The 17,203-nt window shown below is 45.8% G+C and overlaps 1 protein-coding gene and 1 long non-coding RNA gene across 5 annotated transcripts in view; both read right to left on the bottom strand.

The window, feature by feature from the left end:
• The window catches only part of TGFBRAP1 (transforming growth factor beta receptor associated protein 1), a 62,266-nt gene extending 52,227 nt beyond the window's left edge, over nt 1–10,039 (bottom strand). Inside the window, exon 1 of one of the 2 annotated variants that reach the window (XM_086701447.1) lies at nt 10,016–10,039. The gene's annotated coding sequence lies outside the window, so the exon portion shown is untranslated. Of the gene's footprint in view, nt 1–9,714; nt 9,857–10,015 lie in introns of those variants that run through there. The other variant, XM_025932253.2, reaches the window with a different exon arrangement.
• Nucleotides 10,040–12,060: 2,021 nt separating this feature from the next.
• LOC147582581 (uncharacterized) lies at nt 12,061–17,196 on the bottom strand. Of its 3 annotated transcripts, none has more exons than XR_015249313.1 (3): nt 16,855–17,196; nt 14,903–14,995; nt 12,061–14,522 (listed from the first exon to the last, which is right to left on the bottom strand). It is a non-coding gene; the product is annotated as an uncharacterized LOC147582581 (long non-coding RNA). The 3 variants fall into 3 exon arrangements; XR_015249315.1 differs by having other exon boundaries at nt 16,687–17,196; XR_015249314.1 differs by having other exon boundaries at nt 16,608–17,196.
• Nucleotides 17,197–17,203: the final 7 nt, after the last annotated feature.

The raw sequence follows: 17,203 nt of genomic DNA on the forward strand, positions 1-17,203 counted from the left end.
ATTAATGATGTTCTGTTTCTTACGCTGAGGTTGCTTTTATTATTACTCCCTATATCTTAATCCAGACTGTAACTATTTCTTTAAGGTTATTAATAATTAAATTACATGTGTATACACACACACACACACACACACACACACACACACACACACACACTAAAATTCTGATTGCCTCAAACCAGCTTACTGTGGAAATAGATACAGAACCTCAGCTTAATAAATTCGGTAAGATTCACAGCATGCATGTTCCTTGTTTAAAATGGCACCAATGAAAACATTTATCACAGATGTAAGTGGTTTACTTACAGTTTCTCGGTTCATCTAAACCCAGTGCTTACTTTACTGTACCCATATTTACAAAGTTCAATCGAGGGCAACCTATCAGGTATTTTCCACAAATCCCCCTGGATTCTTAGAAGGCAGAGGAAAATACTAACATGTTATGGAATGCCCAAGAAGGTAAATGCCCTGGACAGGGTTGGTATTTGCACCTTCTGGGGTTCCAACTTCCAAGAGGCCAGCCTCTTACCTTCTGGACCTCTCCCTAGCCTCAGTTTTCATACAAGTACAGCTGACGCTTGAATAACCCAGGTGCTACCCGCCCCCCCCCCCCCCGTGCCAGCACAACCCAAAATCCATGTGGAACTTTTGACTCCCCACAAAACTGAATTACTAGCAGCCTACTGGTGACCGGAAGGAAGGCTTACAGATAACATACTCAGCAGGTGAACACATATTTTGTATGGTATACGTGTTATATACTGGATTCTTACAATCAAGTAGGCTAGAGAAAAGAAAATGTTACTAAGAAAATCATAAGGAAGACGAAACACATTTACACTACGGCACTGTATTTGTGGGAAACCATCTGAGCGTAAGTGGAACGGTGTAGTTCAAACCTGTGCTTTTCAAGGGTCAACTGTAACTCCACTCTTATTTTTCAACTGGTTGAAGGCTGGTATTACTAACTGCCTCATTCCCCTTTTCTTTTTCTCTGCACTAAGTCTCACCAAGGCCAGGCCTCGTTTTAAAAAGTCAAACAGAGGGGCGCCTGGGTGGCGCAGTCGGTTGAGCGTCCGACTTCAGCCAGGTCACGATCTCGCGGTCCGTGAGTTCGAGCCCCGTGTCGGGCTCTGGGCTGATGGCTCGGAGCCTGGAGCCTGTTTCCGATTCTGTGTCTCCCTCTCTCTCTGCCCCTCCCCCGTTCATGCTGTCTCTCTCTGTCCCAAAAATAAATAAACGTTGAAAAAAAAAAATTTTTTTTTTAAAAATAAAAAAAAAAAATAAAAAAAGTCAAACAGAAAGAATAAGCGTGGAATAAAAGCCAGGTTTGAAGCAGATCATCTAGATGTAGAGAGTGGCTTGTAGGTCCCACAATACAAGATTAAAAAAACAAACAAACAAAAAAAAAAAACACATATAGAGACCCCTGACAGAAAGAAAGAAGGAAATACATTCTGCCACAAGGCCATGACAAAGGGACACTTGCTAAGATCAGATCTTTTCCAGTAATTATTATTCTTGAGCCAAAAGAATGACGCTCTGTTATCTCCGGTCACAGAATGTGCACAGAACAGGAGTACAGCCTTAAGGTGGTGACGGTATCCTGTGCGTCTACAAAAAAAAAAAAAAAAAAAAAAAAATCTCACATTGGAGGGTGACGTCCACACTTGAAAATGAAGCAAACTCTTGAGTGCAGCTAAATGTGCCCCAAGGAGTCATCACTAAACTCAAAAACTCACCAACGTGTATGACAGCCTTTTAACAGGAGATGCTTTCCTATGAACAAGCTAAGGATTAATTCTTCCTCTACATTTTAAAAAGGACACTCTAGGGGCGCCTGGGTGGCGCAGTCGGTTAAGCGTCCGACTTCAGCCAGGTCACGATCTCGCGGTCCGCGAGTTCGAGCCCCGCGTCGGGCTCTGGGCTGATGGCTCAGAGCCTGGAGCCTGTTTCCGATTCTGTGTCTCCCTCTCTCTCTGCCCCTCACCCGTTCAGGCTCTGTCTCTCTCTGTCCCAAAAATAAATAAACGTTGAATAAAAAGGACACTCTACCTAAACTCAGATTTGCTATTTTTCTCAATTCATATTAATTTCTTTTGAGTGTCTGATGGTCCATCGTGAGCGAACAGAGATCCAGCGGTCATCCTTATGTTTGGGCCGAAGTCAGGGCAGGTTTGACGTCATACATGAGGAAGGGCAGGGACGTGGATCTCATGCCTAAAACATCACTATACTGTCCTTGAAACACTTCACAGAGTATACCACTGCCTGAAACGTGAACTCCAAACTCAGCATAAGATAAGCAGCCCTTAAAAATCCAACTCCAGCCAACCTTTCCGCTCTTATGTATAAAGTTATAGCTATTAACCTCTTCCTATTATCCACATTAGTCTCTTGTTTTATTATTATGTAGCTACATTCGGTTCTGAATTCTTTTTTTTTTTTTTTTTTTTTATTTTCGGGACAGAGAGAGACAGAGCATGAACGGGGGAGGGGCAGAGAGAGAGGGAGACACAGAATCGGAAGCAGGCTCCAGGCTCTGAGCCATCAGCCCAGAGCCCGACGCGGGGCTCGAACTCATGGACCGCGAGATCATGACCTGGCTGAAGTCGGACGCTTAACCGACTGTGCCACCCAGGCGCCCCTCGGTTCTGAATTCTTGAGTCCGCTAGCTGCTGCGAGTGTCCAAGGTGCTCTACAAACCAACCAGTTGTGAAGAGGGATCCTGAGCCCAAACTACTCTCTGGGTACCTTTCCAAGGGACTGAAACCATTAGTCAGAAAATAGTTATCATTAACTACAATGGTTTGTTTGAATTTAACAACATAATAATCCGTAAAGTGGAAAACACTGCCTCATTCCCATTGGCCAAATCTAGTCATTTGCACACATTCAAAGAAGTAATACGAAGGTCAAGTTGGTGTCGGACATGTGCATGGGGGGACTGCAGACTTACCCGCAGCCCTTCACTGGCTGACCACAGGAATTCAGGCATCAGGTCGAAGTGTGCCTGCTTTCCTGAATATCCCTGTGATTTGCAGTATTTCTATAAAAAACAAGAACTTATAAAAAGTTTGTATTTTGCCATTTTAATAAAGGTCTTTCCTTTTACGGGGGGGGGGGGGAATGTTTCTTAAGAAATTTCTCACTCATCCTAGGTAAACATACTTATTAAAACTGTGAAGCCATAGGCTATAGCCGATACCTATTACAGGGGAAAAATCTGCAAAAAATAAAAAAAAATCAGCTCTAAAACCCAAACCTAGAAGGGAGTAAGCAAAGCCATCATCCATTCTCACACTCTTGGAGAGGGGGTGGGAGAGAACACAGAGCCTTCCAGGCTTCATCAGCTGTTTTCAGCTCCATGTCAACGGGTTATGACGTTGGTCCCCTGTGATCAGGAGAGACAGTGGAAGTGCAGAGGGCAGAGCTGACAGCACAGCATCGTGGAGGGGAGGAAGGGTCCAGAAGGGAGTGCTCTGCAACACAGCAAAACACTCTGCCTGATTCCTGTGATGTTTCAGGCTGGTCCTGAGGGATATTTCAGGTGGGAAAAGTTAGAAGCCAGTGCAGAGGCCCATTTTCTTGGTCCCAGCCATGGAGGCTGACCTGATGCCTGGACTGGGCCAGCCAGAAACATTAAAAGATGGACTCGGGTGGGTGGAGGGCACGTGCTGGTGCCAGCCCCACTCGGGTCAGCTTGCTACCTAAAGCAGAAAGTGTGGGCAGTGGCTTGGGACCTGCTGTTCAGTGTCCAGCCTCTGTCTCTGTACCTGGTGGCACTGAACACCAACCCTGACCCGCCCATCCTCCTCCCTCCCACCCCACACTCATCGTGGCCATCAGGCAGAGCAGGTAGGTGGGACTGGACACTCACTTCTCCTCTGGCCTGGAAACGTCGATTTCCTATGTTATGTTCCTGAACGAATGAACAGCCAAGTCACAGACTGAAAAAGTCTCTCTTGGGTGGGAAAAGGCAAATCTTGCTAGCCAAAGTTCTTCCACTGCAAGCTACCTTCAGATGCTTTCTTATTGCTGAACTGGCAAAATAAAATGTTAATTGAAGTCCCCCACTAAAAATAAAGTGCTAAACACCCCCAATTCCTATGGGCGCTGACAATCGCCTTTAGTCCGCAGACGTAAGACGTTCAATTAAAACACACCGGTGTCTCCAAACTTTAGTTCACACCTGAAAGATGAATTTTGGTAGCCTTGTGGGCCAATCAGCATTCTTCTTGGGATATAAATTGACTCTAACTACAATTGAGATCAAGAAAAATATATGACTTATCTTACTGACCACTCTAGAGTCAGATGAGCTTTGATAGGGCTCGAAGGCTCCTTGACAATGACTTTATTTACTTATTTTTTATTTTTTTAATATAATTTATTGTCAAGTTAGCTAACAGACAGTGTATACAGTGGGCTCTCGGCTTCAGGAATAGATTCCCATGATTCATTGCTTACGTACAACAATTTTTTAATGAAAAGAAATCTTGACATTTTTGTTTTTTAAACTGCAAATTGGCTCCTCTGACAATCTCCCCAAAATCCTCAAGGAATATAACAGGGTAATCAGGGGACTGTACATGTAGAAGCAAGAGAGGCACGATGGGGACAAAGAAGACATTTCTGTCCTGGCTCACAAGGGACACGGGCAAGGGGAATCGTGTACTGGAGCCTGGGCAGAGTGTGAGGGATCCAGTAAAGTTTCAGCATAGTTTCTCCTGCTGTTTCGGGGGTGGGAGGTGGAAACATGGAGTGCATCCCAACATTAGGTCAAAATGTAATTGAGGCACGTCACCACTGTGGCATTCTACACAAACATCTATCACTGCAACCTAAGCGTGAGACAACACCAACAAGCCCACACTGAGGGACAGTCTACAAAATCCCTGACACTTTGAGAGTGTTAAGGTCATAAAAAATGAAGACTGAGACCAAGGAGACATGACAACTAAATGCAATGTGGGGAAATGGGATCAGAAGCAGGACCATGGAACAGAAAACAGATGTCAGGGGAAAAACTGAACATAAGTAGAGCGTGTAGTTTGGTTAATAGCACTGATGTTAACATACCAGTTTTGATCACTGTACCATGATCACACAAGGTGCTAACAAAAGTGGAAGTTGGGGAAGGGTGCATGTGAGATCTGTACTATTTTCTCCCTCTTCAGTAAGCCCAGAGTCACCTTCAAAACAGGAAGTTGAAAAGACAAATGTAATCCCAGTTTATTGGTTTATTATCTTGCCTTAATCTAACAGAGAATGAGAGACCTCCAAGAATGTCCTTTTTCTAGCAGGAAAGGAGACGCTCAGAATGCTCTTGAGTGTCTGTAACCAAACAGGACCAAAAGGAGCACACAATGGCCAGCACTCCAGCAGAATGCCCCGCGTGCCTCAGGCTACTGGGGCGATTTTACCAGTTGTTTTACGGAGTTACTTTTGGAAACGATTTTTCTCAAGTTTGGTGTCCTAGCTTAAAATGACAGGTATGGAATAATACCTACAAATTAAGTTTTGTTTTGGTTTGGTTTTGTCCTGAGAATACATTTCAAAAAGGAGAGTTTTGGACCTTTGCTCATTTGAAGTACTTCTTCCCATAGACAAGTTCAGAACTGGGGTAAATGTGAGCTGATTCCCACTGGGTCCAAAATCTGATATCCTATGAGCTTCAGGAGAAGCAGGCAGGCGAAGGACTCTGATAGAGAACAGTAGGGCTTTGGGTCAGCAGAGCTGGAAAAGAGCAGAAATGTAACCTTCCAATGCCCTCTGTAAGAACTGAGACTCCAGGGCTAACCCAGCGAACAGTGGTAAGGCAAGCCTGATCCAAGGCAGGCATTCTCAGTGTTAATCTGGGGATCCTGAGCTCTCATGGCTTGGGCACCTGCTGACGATCTTAAAACCTCTGGGCCCAATGCGTCCTTGTAAAAATAGGAATTTGGACTGGACTACATACTTACTCTGTACTATTCTCAAGCTCCTCTGGAGGAAGGGTATTAATAACAGTACTGTAGGCGAGTAGTGTAGGGGAGAGAAGACTTCCAGAATGCGCACTGGGTGCCAGACTCTGTATCAAGTGCTATCTCCATACTCACAAGGAGCCTACAGGCAAGTACTATCGTTATTCCATTCTGCAGGAGAGCAAACAGGCTTAGAAAGGTTAAACGACCATGGAGAGCTGATTCCAACCCAGGCAGCTCAACTCAAGAGCCCACACCCAGAAGCACCGTGCACACAGCCTGCCCAGGGGTAATGACTGCTCCATGTCTGGACTGAGGACGGGCGCCTGCTCTACGGCCCCCTAAACAACTTTTGTCACAAATAACTGACTCCTACCAAATGGGGTTCAGTCTCAGCACTGCCTTGCTACATTTCAGACACAGATATGATATCTTTACACTTTTCTCCACTAACCTAGTAATCTTATCAAAACAGGGTATGTGTTCGTGTGACGTAAATTGTTCTTCTGCAACGGCACCTCATGCTGGCCCCTGAATTCTTCACCAAGTTCTCATGGCCATCTGCTGAATGACTCAAACGTGAAATCTGCCAGGAATCAACAGCAAATTTACTGATTTGTGCCACAATGTTTCCTGCTATCGGTTAGGACACTACCTGACAACCATTTCATGTTATCTTTGCACTCGTGTGACAGAGATAGCGTAGGACTAGCTACAGCACAGTAAACCTGCTCCAGTGACCCAAAAGTGTACCTGACAAAAGGAGAAACAAACAAAAAAACAAAAAACACAGCTAAGGTCTAACATCTAACTTGTCACCTTGATATTATCCTGGCACATACCTATATGTAACTATTCATAGTTGGTATCCTTTTCCTTGGCAATACTAATCAAAATTATTTAGATACGTGTAAACGTAACATACAAAAGTATACATATACATAACTACTTATATATACCACATACACCCACACGCCCTATATGGTATATACATATATATATACTATATATATATATATATATAGTATACATATATATATACTACAAACATATAGGTATCTATGTATGCAGTTACACACACACACCATTGTGCATACACGTGGTGTGTGTGTGTATACGTATACACGTATATGTCCTACCATCAACAGTTATAACTGAAGGGATTTGGGAGGGGAAGGTGGGGGGAAGAGGACCAGAGTGGGAGTATGGGTCTCAAGGGCATCTCCTTTAGAGCACTTCCTCAATACCTTTAAACAGCCATAAAGAATTACCAAGCACCTGCTGGAAGCTAGGCAATTGGTCTCTTTCACATACCTTATTTTCCTGAGTCTTCAATTTACTCAACAGTGGTGGACTATTGAGACTAGATCTTGCTCTCAATTCTGCAAGATTTCACAAAATGCTCAATGAGTGTGCCTGTTCTTTTGCACGAAGCACCCAAGCTCGTCTGGGGCAGCCCCAAATTAACTCGTTACTTCTACATTCATTTAGTAGCCACGCGTTTTTTAATAAAGAAAAACGGGTCAGGTTTGCCACAGAGGAGATGAGTTGTAAACTCCCGGCCAAATTATTCCAGCAGTATCCAAACACCTGGCCACCACCAATGATTACTTTAATGTATTTCTAATGAGGACTGGATTCAGACCAAGTTGAAGATGCTTAAGCCAATAAGGAAAATTCGCTCAAGTTTTCTTAAAGGATCACAAATGTTTAATATTAGCATGAAGAAGCCATAGTAGCTACTTTTTTTTTTCTTTCTCCCTGACTACAAATGCTAGCCGCGAATCAGGCCTAGAAAATGTAGCATTTTTAGAATAATGAGCTCTGTGCTTTTAAAACTTGTCAACTAGAGGAAGATGCCCTGTTCCAAGCTGCTGTGGCTGGAGGGTCAGGTGAGGCTGAAGCAGCCCAGGAGCTCGTGGTGGTTGGACAAGATCCCCGCCGATTGTCAGACCACAGGGCTGCCATTCATGGTCATGAGTAGAGGAGGAAAGGCAGAGGACTCGAAGGCGAGGGGCACACCTCTCATCCGATTTCTTTGTAAAACGTATCCTGTGATGTGTACAGCAAAACTGGGAATTCAGAACCCACAAGGAGCCTAACCCGGAGTACAATACTCATTGGGTTGACAATTTCTTAGAGCATAAAACCACTGCTTTTCAGAGCTGAGAGACCTACAGCTCCAGATCCTTATTTATATTTCTTAATAATTTATCGAGCACCTACTAAGTGCCAGGCCCTGTGCCAAACGCACATTTTCTTGTCAGAACGCATGCAAGCTTTCCAATATTACCACTATTTTGATTGACGAAATCGAGACGCAGAACATCCAGTAAATTGTCCAAGGCTCACAGTTAGGAAGCGGCAGGCGCAGGGCAGCGGCAGCTCCATACTCATTACCATCATGGAGCAGCTCTGTCCCCATTTCAGAGAGGAACTAGAGCCGGGGAAGGCTAGTTGTAGACAAGTTCCAGGGGATTCTGGTCAGTACTCTTCCTGGTGCCACACATCAAAGAGGCCACTTCAATGACTGCTGAATCTGCCCGGCTAGCAGAAATGGAAGGAGAAAAGCAAAGGAAGCAGCCAGCCAGAAGTTCCTTCCTATCTGACCCCAGCTCTGGGAGCTTCCAGCTGAGCAGCAGAGAGAAGCAAGTCCACCAGGAGGGAGCAGGGGGCACTGGCAGGCCCCTCCACGACCTCCATTCTGGTTCTGACTCCGGGTTGGCCAGCTCACACTGCCCTAGGACCCTCCTCACCCACTTCTGTCAGTGTCTTAACGTGTCACTAGAATCACAATGGCAGCCGCCTGCCCTCACTATGGATGGACAGGTGCCTACCCACAAGCACTTCATCCAGGATTAAATCCTGATGGGACACGTTTTGACCCCAGCGCCCAACACAGTCCATTAGCAATAAAAAGCACTGTAGGAACCCCCATTTCCAGCAGCCAGATAGAATCCCCAGGGCGACTACCCTGGGGGGCTTTCTCAGGGTCCCCCAACAGGCCCTGGACAGAAGGAATGACAGGTGCACACAACTGAAGACCACAGCTTCTGTCTTGAAAGTCGTCCCCATATAACGCACAGGAGGCTGGCGGAGAACCCAACTTCAACCTGCACCTCCAGACAGCAATGGAAAGGAAAACTCCCACAGGGATGGCACCTTCCAGCACCTGTGTCTCTTCCCTCCTCCCCGACACACCCCTGCCCAGTCTCCCACTGCGGGGCAAAAATTCAGGCCCGAACGTGACCCGGAATTTGAACTCTCAAATCCCAAGAGCTCCAGGAAACATCTATTAAAGCGACAAAACCATTCCTTACACCGGGTGGCGGGGCTTGGGGCGCCGGGGTGGAGTCCTGGGCTCCTCCCCTCGGAAAACCGAAAGCCTACCCCAAACCCGGGACTGAGTCCTTTTCGATCTGTCCCTACCCCAAACACACGCACACCCCACACCATCCACACCCCTTGACCCCACGCTTGGGCACACCTGCCCCAGCCCACACGCACGTGCACACCTGCTCACCCCAACAAGCCCCCGGCCCCCCAAGCCTGCACACCTGCTCCCCGCACACGCGCGCGCGCACACACACACACACACAACACCCCTCTGCCGGCTCGCGCCCCCCCGCCAGGCACCACCTAGCTGCCCCCCCCCCCCCCCGCAAGGCCCCCGCCCTCCAGCCCACCCCGCTCCGCGCGCGCTCCGCCACACCCCGCGCCCGGCCCTGCCGTCTCCCTCCGCACTCACCGGCGCAGCGCCCGTCGGCCTCCGCCGTCCCGCGCAGACCCTGGGGCCTGGGGCCCCGTGCCGCCCGCCGCCCGCTCCCGGCCCGCCGCTCCTGGGCTGGCCCGGCCCCGCCGCCGCCGCCGCTTCCCGTCACGTGGGGCGGCCGCCCGGCGCCGGCAGAGGGCGGGAGCGCGGCAGTCCCCGCGCCTTCCAGCCTGGTCTGCGGCCCCCCGCCGCCCATCCGCCCCCGGGCCTGGAGCTACCCGGCTCGGCGCGCGACGCCCACGTGGGACCGCCCCCCTGGGCCTCAGTTTCTTCCAACCTGCCGGGATCACAACGGCTCCTGCCTCGGGGTGGTGCGCAGGGTCAGAGGAGTTAATTCGTGTAAAGCGCTTAGAACACTGCCTGGCACAGAGCGGGTGCTCCACAAATGCTGGCCCGGGACTGTTGTTAATGTATTTTCTCCTCCCCCACCGGCACGCAGAGCTTCAGGAAAACCCAGGCCTTGCCTGATTTGCTCACCGCTCAATGTCGGACACCGACACGGCGCTGGGCGGACTGTAGGCTCTCGGGAAATCCTGCTGAATGAATGAATGAAGCAATCAATCAAGGAGTCCTAGGAAAGGCCTGACCACGCTATCATCTGACAAAGTTGGGCTTGAGTTGACTGGCTGGTGGTGTTCCCTGTGGGGCTGAAATGTCCCGTTGGGCCTGCGCTGCCCACCCCGAGCCCACAGTTAATACAGGGCCCCTGGGGCCGAAAAGGAATCCCTAGAGAGAGCAGTATATTTGCATGAGGTATTTATTTTAAAAAGGAGTCCTGGGTCTATTTTACCCAATCTTTTTAGCAAAGTCCATCAGCTCTTCCAGCCACAATGAAGTATCCTGGGTACCATGAATCCATGAACCTCTCTTTTCAACATATACAATCCAATTTTAAGATGAATAAGGAAGCTCCCTCCAGATTTGTCAGCGTTCAATTATTAGCATATAAAAGGCACATTTTCTCAGTGATTTTCTCTGACTTTAGAACCCACCAGTGACCTGTGGCCTCAGCTTTCTTCTGGCCTCCCAGGGATTGTAAAACAAAGATGTTATCCTGAACCGGGAGGCAAATACTGGATTCTTCTTTTTCAAAGGGGAACAAATGACCCCGCAATAAAGTTAAGTGAAGGAAATAAAGAAGCAATGTTCTGCGACCTGTCCTTCACCTTTCCCTTGTGAGTTCATGGCCACACACATGCCCCAACCCCAAACAGTGCTTGTTCTGCTCAGTGGTACCCATGTCCAGATGGGGAACGGGTTCCCCAGAAGTGTAGAGCTGTGGCCAGCAAGTGCACTTCAAGGGCAAGCAGCAGTGAAGGGACGGATTCAAGTCTAAGGAGGCCGGCAGCCAGGGTAACCCAGGAGCAGGAAGGCATCAGAGCAAATGCAGCCCAGTCTCATTTTGCCCAGGCCCATGAAGAAAACGTGAGTGGTCGTCAGCTAATCACTGACCCAGCTGGGCCTAGAATTTGTGCTTCTCCATTTTAATCTACCATCGTACAGAGAGCTGCACAAAACTAGCTGCAGAGGTGCTATCTCCTGACTGCCAGATACTGGCCTAACAGCAATGACCTCATTTAAGCCTTGCCATATCCTTATAAAGTGGGCACTGTTAATTTCTCCATTTTAATTTTTTTTTTTAACGTTTATTTATTTTTGAGACAGAGAGAGACAGAGCATGAACGGGGGAGGGGCAGAGAGAGAGGGAGACACAGAATCGGAAGCAGGCTCCAGGCTCTGAGCCATCAGCCCAGAGCCCGACGTGGGGCTCGAACTCATGGACCGCGAGATCGTGACCTGAGCTGAAGTCGGACGCTTAACCGACTGAGCCACCCAGGTGCCCCAAATTTCTCCATTTTATAGATGAGTTGCCTGAGGCGAAGAAAACGGAATGATTTGTCCCAAATTCCATGGTAGTAAGAGTAGAGCGGGCATAAGAACCCAAAATTCAACAACATAGTGAACGTTCGTATATACAAAATTAAATTCTATTGATTGAGCAGTTTATGGAACCCCTATGTTCTGCCTCGATGTAGAAGTGAAAACGTGTATTAACAAAAAAGGGGGAAAGGGCAATTCCGAAATAATTATTTCCTTTATGAAAGGTTTACCATAGGATTCTTAAAATGGCAAGCTCCACATGCGCACATTATTCCGTCTAATAACATTTGCTCTGGAACTTTCTGAAAAGTCCGTTTCACATATGACAGATACCTGGATATAAATAGCTGTTTCATAAGTGTGCAAGTATCTGCATCAGACTAATTCTAAGTTCCTCATGTTGTTTTGATTGGTTACACTGAAGAAGAAATATCAAAGTCGTAAGTTTTGCAAAGGAATTATTAACCTCATTTATTAATATTTAGTAAATATCCCTAGGGCCCATACCAAACACGTTAGGCGTATTTCATAGAATATACAAAAGATGAAATCTAACAGATTAATGACAATTAAGAGTTGAATAGATACAACTGACTCCTTTCATAGTTCCCAGCTACTCCCCAAATTTAATATCCCCTATTACACCTCCTCACACTTCCTCTGGGTTCCTTACTTCCTCACTGGCTATAAGCTCCTGAGGGCAACTAATGTGGCTACCATGTTCTTGCTGTGTCTGTCTGCATGTGGGAAGCACTCAACCAATTTTGAAAATTCCTGGTGCTCGGGGCTGGGTTCAAGACCCGCCTTAGGCTCTGTGCTGACCGCTCAGAGCCTGGAGCCTGCTTCGGATTCTGTGTCTCCCTCCATCTCTGCCCCTCCCCCGCTCATTCTCTCTCTCTCTCTCTCTCTCTCTCTCTCTCTCTCTCTCTCTCTCTCAAAAATAAACATTAAAAAAAGTTTTTTTTAATTCCTGATGCTCAATATTAACAAATTACGTTATTTTTAAAAGAGGCTCTTACTGCAAAGATTCTGTTGCTCTCATTTATAAGCAGACTTGCTGCGTACACCTCTTGAATGTTTGGGTATCATTTTAGAAGATGAAGTTAAGCAAAGAAAGGTTACAATAATGATTTTTGTTTTTATTTTAGCAGACAGAGCTCACTACACTATGTATCAGCTCATTTAAGGATACGTGCACATACATTCATATACCTATAATCTAGATTCAGTACAACAAACTTTTTGAACTATTATTCAAGTCAGCTATTTCTTGAGCAACTCCTGTGTGGCAGGTACTATGGTAGAAGCTGCAGGGGATCCTGGAATGAAAAAGGCACAGCCCCCACCCTCAAGCAGCTTAATTTAGTGCGATGGTTTATAAAGTATGGTCGATACTCAACGGTACCCACATCATCTCCAAACCTGCAAATGCAAATTCTTGGGTCCCTACTCCAAAATTCCTAAATCAGAAACTGCAGGACAGGGCCCAGCAAACTGTTTTTCATAAGCTCTCCAGGTCACTCTAATACTCTCTCAATTTTGAGAAACCCTGAGTTAGTAGAACATGTGGAAGAAATACCCACCTAAACAGCCCCTAATGCAAAAAATAATGTGTTCTAGAAGTTGGGTGACAGGAGAGAACCCAAAAATGAAACACTGTTTCAAGGAGCTCATGAAGGGGTGACCTATGAGATGAGTAGTTTAAGTATGCAAACGCATCTTAATTATGATCTGATCGTAAAAGGAATAAGAAGTGACAATAAAACTATAGTCATTATTATTGTGGTACTGAAGGTAGTTATTTGAAATTCAAAGCAAAACTGGGGTTTTAAATACCTACAAAAACACAGGTCAAAATGTGAAGTATTCTTTAAATTGTTACATTCACTTTGAAGCTCCCTAATTTTATTTGTGCTCAAATATATTTTTGACAACTAAAATATTTGGAACATAAGTATCTTATTTCTTTTTTAAGGTTTTATTTATTTTTGAGACAGTGCAAGCGTGGGAGGGACAGAGAGACAGGGACAAAGGATCTGAAGCAGGCTCTGTGCTGACAGCAGGGAGTCCGATGTGGAGCTTGAACTCACAAACCAGGAGATCATGACCTGGGCTGAAGTTGCACGCTCAACCAACTGAGCCACCCAGGTGCCCCTGGAACCTAAGTGTCTTAAATATTACACTACCAACAAGAAGAATCAACACCCAAAGTTTTCAGTCCATATTTTGTTCATGACCCATTCATTCAACATTTACTGAGTACCTACTAAGTGCAGGCATCGTGTGTGCTAATGACCAGGTAAGAGATTCAAAGGAAATGTATGGACCTTGTCCCAGAAGAAATCATAACCCAGTGAGGTGATGATGCCAGGCAGGGAAGTGTTTGTTGATTTCCCTCAAGTTTGTTCTTGTCAACTATAGGCACCAAGTAAAAATGTTAAAGAATAAAGCACTATGATCTTTGAGTAAAGGGAAAATTCTTATATTACTGAACTTAAAAACTAGTGGCTACTAGTTCGCACTCACAGGTAACAGCATAGCAGGAATGAACTTCAGTCTACAAACTCAAATAGGTAACAAATAGAAGGTTTTCTGTAACTGAGCTTTCTTTCTTTTTCAAGCCCTCACTCAGCTGCAGTGACAATAATCTTATCAACTGAGGCCCTCTCCCTTTCCCAGGGCTGTGTTAATCAGGTTGGGGAATTTCTGAAGTGCCCACAGGGGAAGCAAGAGATGTCAAGTCCTAGCATCACGGGGACTTGGGAGATGTTCTTTGTCCACTGGGATATTTGGTTTTCAGTTTTATGGCTTCCGTATTGACAGGCCTGGCTTGAGGGTCAGGGAATGTCTGGGTTTTCTTGTTCTGGGATGAGGCAGAAATCTCTGTGAGGTGGCTCTTCAGCCTGGACATATTGAAAACATCACATCAGAACTTGTCAGAAATGCTAATTCTCCCCTACCCCGACTTCCTACATCAGAGACTCAGATTAAAGCACAGTCACCTGACCACAAATTCTCCGAGGCTCCACTCTCCCAGGCTCTGCCCAGGATGGAGTGTGGCAGGCTTTACCAAATAGTCTCTCCTTCCTTTGGGGACTGTTAGAATCTGATTCTACTTCCTCCACTCTGAATCCTGATGGTTTTATTTCTGCCCCAGGGGACACTCCCTCTAGAGATTTTTGATTCCGAGGCAACTGGAATTATCTTAACAGATTATTTTTAAAGCAGAGAAGTACTGGGAAATTAGGAAAAACAGAGAGGGAGAGAAAAGAACAGATCTTACCTCCTGCAAAACACTTTTGCTGATTAAAAGCTTGAGGCTTTGGGTTAGGTGATTGGTTCAGCAAACCACAGGGAGAAAGAGCCCAGGAAGAACCTATAATCACATTTTCAGACTCTTAAACTCAATTTTTTCCCCACCTACACCACCATCATGCCACATGCCTCCTTCGCTGACAGTCAATAGGCTACAACAAATCTCCAGGTAGTGGCTACAGAGGAGGCACTTTACAGACTCTAGCTCCAATCTCAGCACAATGTGGGGTGGCCTTACAATTTCCATTTTACAGGTGAGGACACTGCAGCGGAAAGACATGGAATATCTGTCCTAGGTGAGTGCTGAAGCCAGGCTAGAACCCAAGTCTGAGCCACTCCAAAGCCTTCCCTTTGTCCAATTTGCTAGACTGCCTCATAATTATGGTCGAATACTTTCTAAAAACCAGCTACCAGTTAATGAGTACCCTGCTCTGTGCCAAGTGTGTTATATAATCTGTACTCCTTTGATAATTCTTCACAGATGTTAGCACAGCATTTGTTTCTGATAAGACTGAGGCTGAGAGACTTGAGTAACTCACCCAACGTCTCGTTTTGCAGCAGAACAAAATCTGAACTAAGTTCTAGTTTTCAAGGCCGCGTTCCTTCCAAGACAACTGCTTTTGCCATTAAAACAATGTGCTTTCCGGTGAAGGAAATGGGGATACCAGTCACACTAATTTCACTATTGTTAGGGAAACGTAGGGGTGCCTGGGTGGCTTAGTCGGTTGAGCCTCCGACTTTGGCTTAGGTCATGATCTCACAGTTCGTGGGTTCGAGCCCCGTGTCGGGCTCTGTGCTGACAGCCCAGAGCCTGGAGCCTGCTTTGGATTCTGTGTCTCCGTCTCTCTCAGCCCGTCCCCTGCTCATGCACTCTCCCTCTGTCTCTAAAAATAGTTTTTACAAAATATTTTAAAAAAAGGAAATGTATTCAGATTTTGGTTATAAAATACCATGATCCTAATACCATGAAGTTAATGCACTTAACTCCAAATTAGAACATCCAAATGCCTGCCTCAACTCGGGTCTAAACTCTGTTCCATTTTGGGCAAGTCATCTTAAATGTCTTTCATTTAGATCAGCTTCCTCATCACTAATATGAAAGGACTGGGCTAACGTTTAAGTTTCTGCCCAGCTCTGAAATTCAGTTTCTAGACGGAAGTATCATATACATAAATGATTAAGAAAAATTGCAAAACAACTTTCAGCTTTACCTTATCTTTTTAAGCTGGCACCTCATTTATTTCCCAACTTTTTCAAGGTTTATCTTTTAACATCCTCAGATTTGGTCACATTTTTTACTGCAATAATTTCCAATAAAATGATACATCATAGAGTATTTAGAATAAGCATTTACAACATGCCTGCAAGTTTAAGTGTTAGATGTGCCTAATGTTTTGGAACATGTATCTCTTCCACAAAAGATGAAAGAAGTAGAAAAGATGTCTTGAATTATCAAGGTTTAGATCATATTTGAACCTGCAATAATCAATCTATTTAAACTAAAACTGTTCCTTCATTGTAGTTGTAAGTACAGAGAAAATGTACTTGTCATTTGTGCAGAGCAAATGTATAATAATATACATAAGTGTAGAGAAATTAGTGCAGAGAAAATGTACTTGTCAGTGTTGCTACTTCCTCATTCTCTGATCTTGAGCAAATTACCGTTTCCTCACCTGGAAAATAAGCATTCTAATAACATACACCTCATCGTGGTGTTCTGAGGAGCAAGATTATCCATGTAAAATCCAGTACCTGGCACATCGTAAATGTCTAACAAATGTTTAGCTGTTGTCTGTCACCTGCGGTTTCGTTATTTTCATATGCGAGGTCAGTTCGGAGTATTATTATTTCGGGGAATACTTGAGCGCCTACTATGTGGGAGGCCATGGGGTTACAAGGAATTAAAGTCTCTGGCCTTACATCATATTGGAAGAGGATCAGGGGACAAAGAGGTCAAAAAGAGAAACTAAGACAATTTCAGAGGCGACCAGAGCTATACTTCGGGTAACGGACGTCAGGCTGCCTCGCCTCTTTCCCGCGAGACTGCCCTTGGAATCCCTTTGGCCTCTGCCATTGGACGTCACAAGAAGCGCGACCAATCGTGACCCTCTCTGGGAACTTGGTTTTCCCCTCTCTTCTTGCAAGGCGTCAAACGCCAGTCGTCTCCTCTGCGGACGTCCCTTTCGCTCCTACCGCCCCCAGGAGTGTCCCCTCCGCAAGATCTCTCCCAGCACCCCGGCCGGCCGCGAAAGGCGGAGCGGACGCCTGG

Source organism: Puma concolor, chromosome A3 (genome assembly GCF_028749965.1).
Source record: "Puma concolor isolate L17-30 chromosome A3, mPumCon1.1.hap2, whole genome shotgun sequence".
In the NCBI taxonomy this organism is placed as follows: domain Eukaryota; kingdom Metazoa; phylum Chordata; class Mammalia; order Carnivora; family Felidae; genus Puma; species Puma concolor.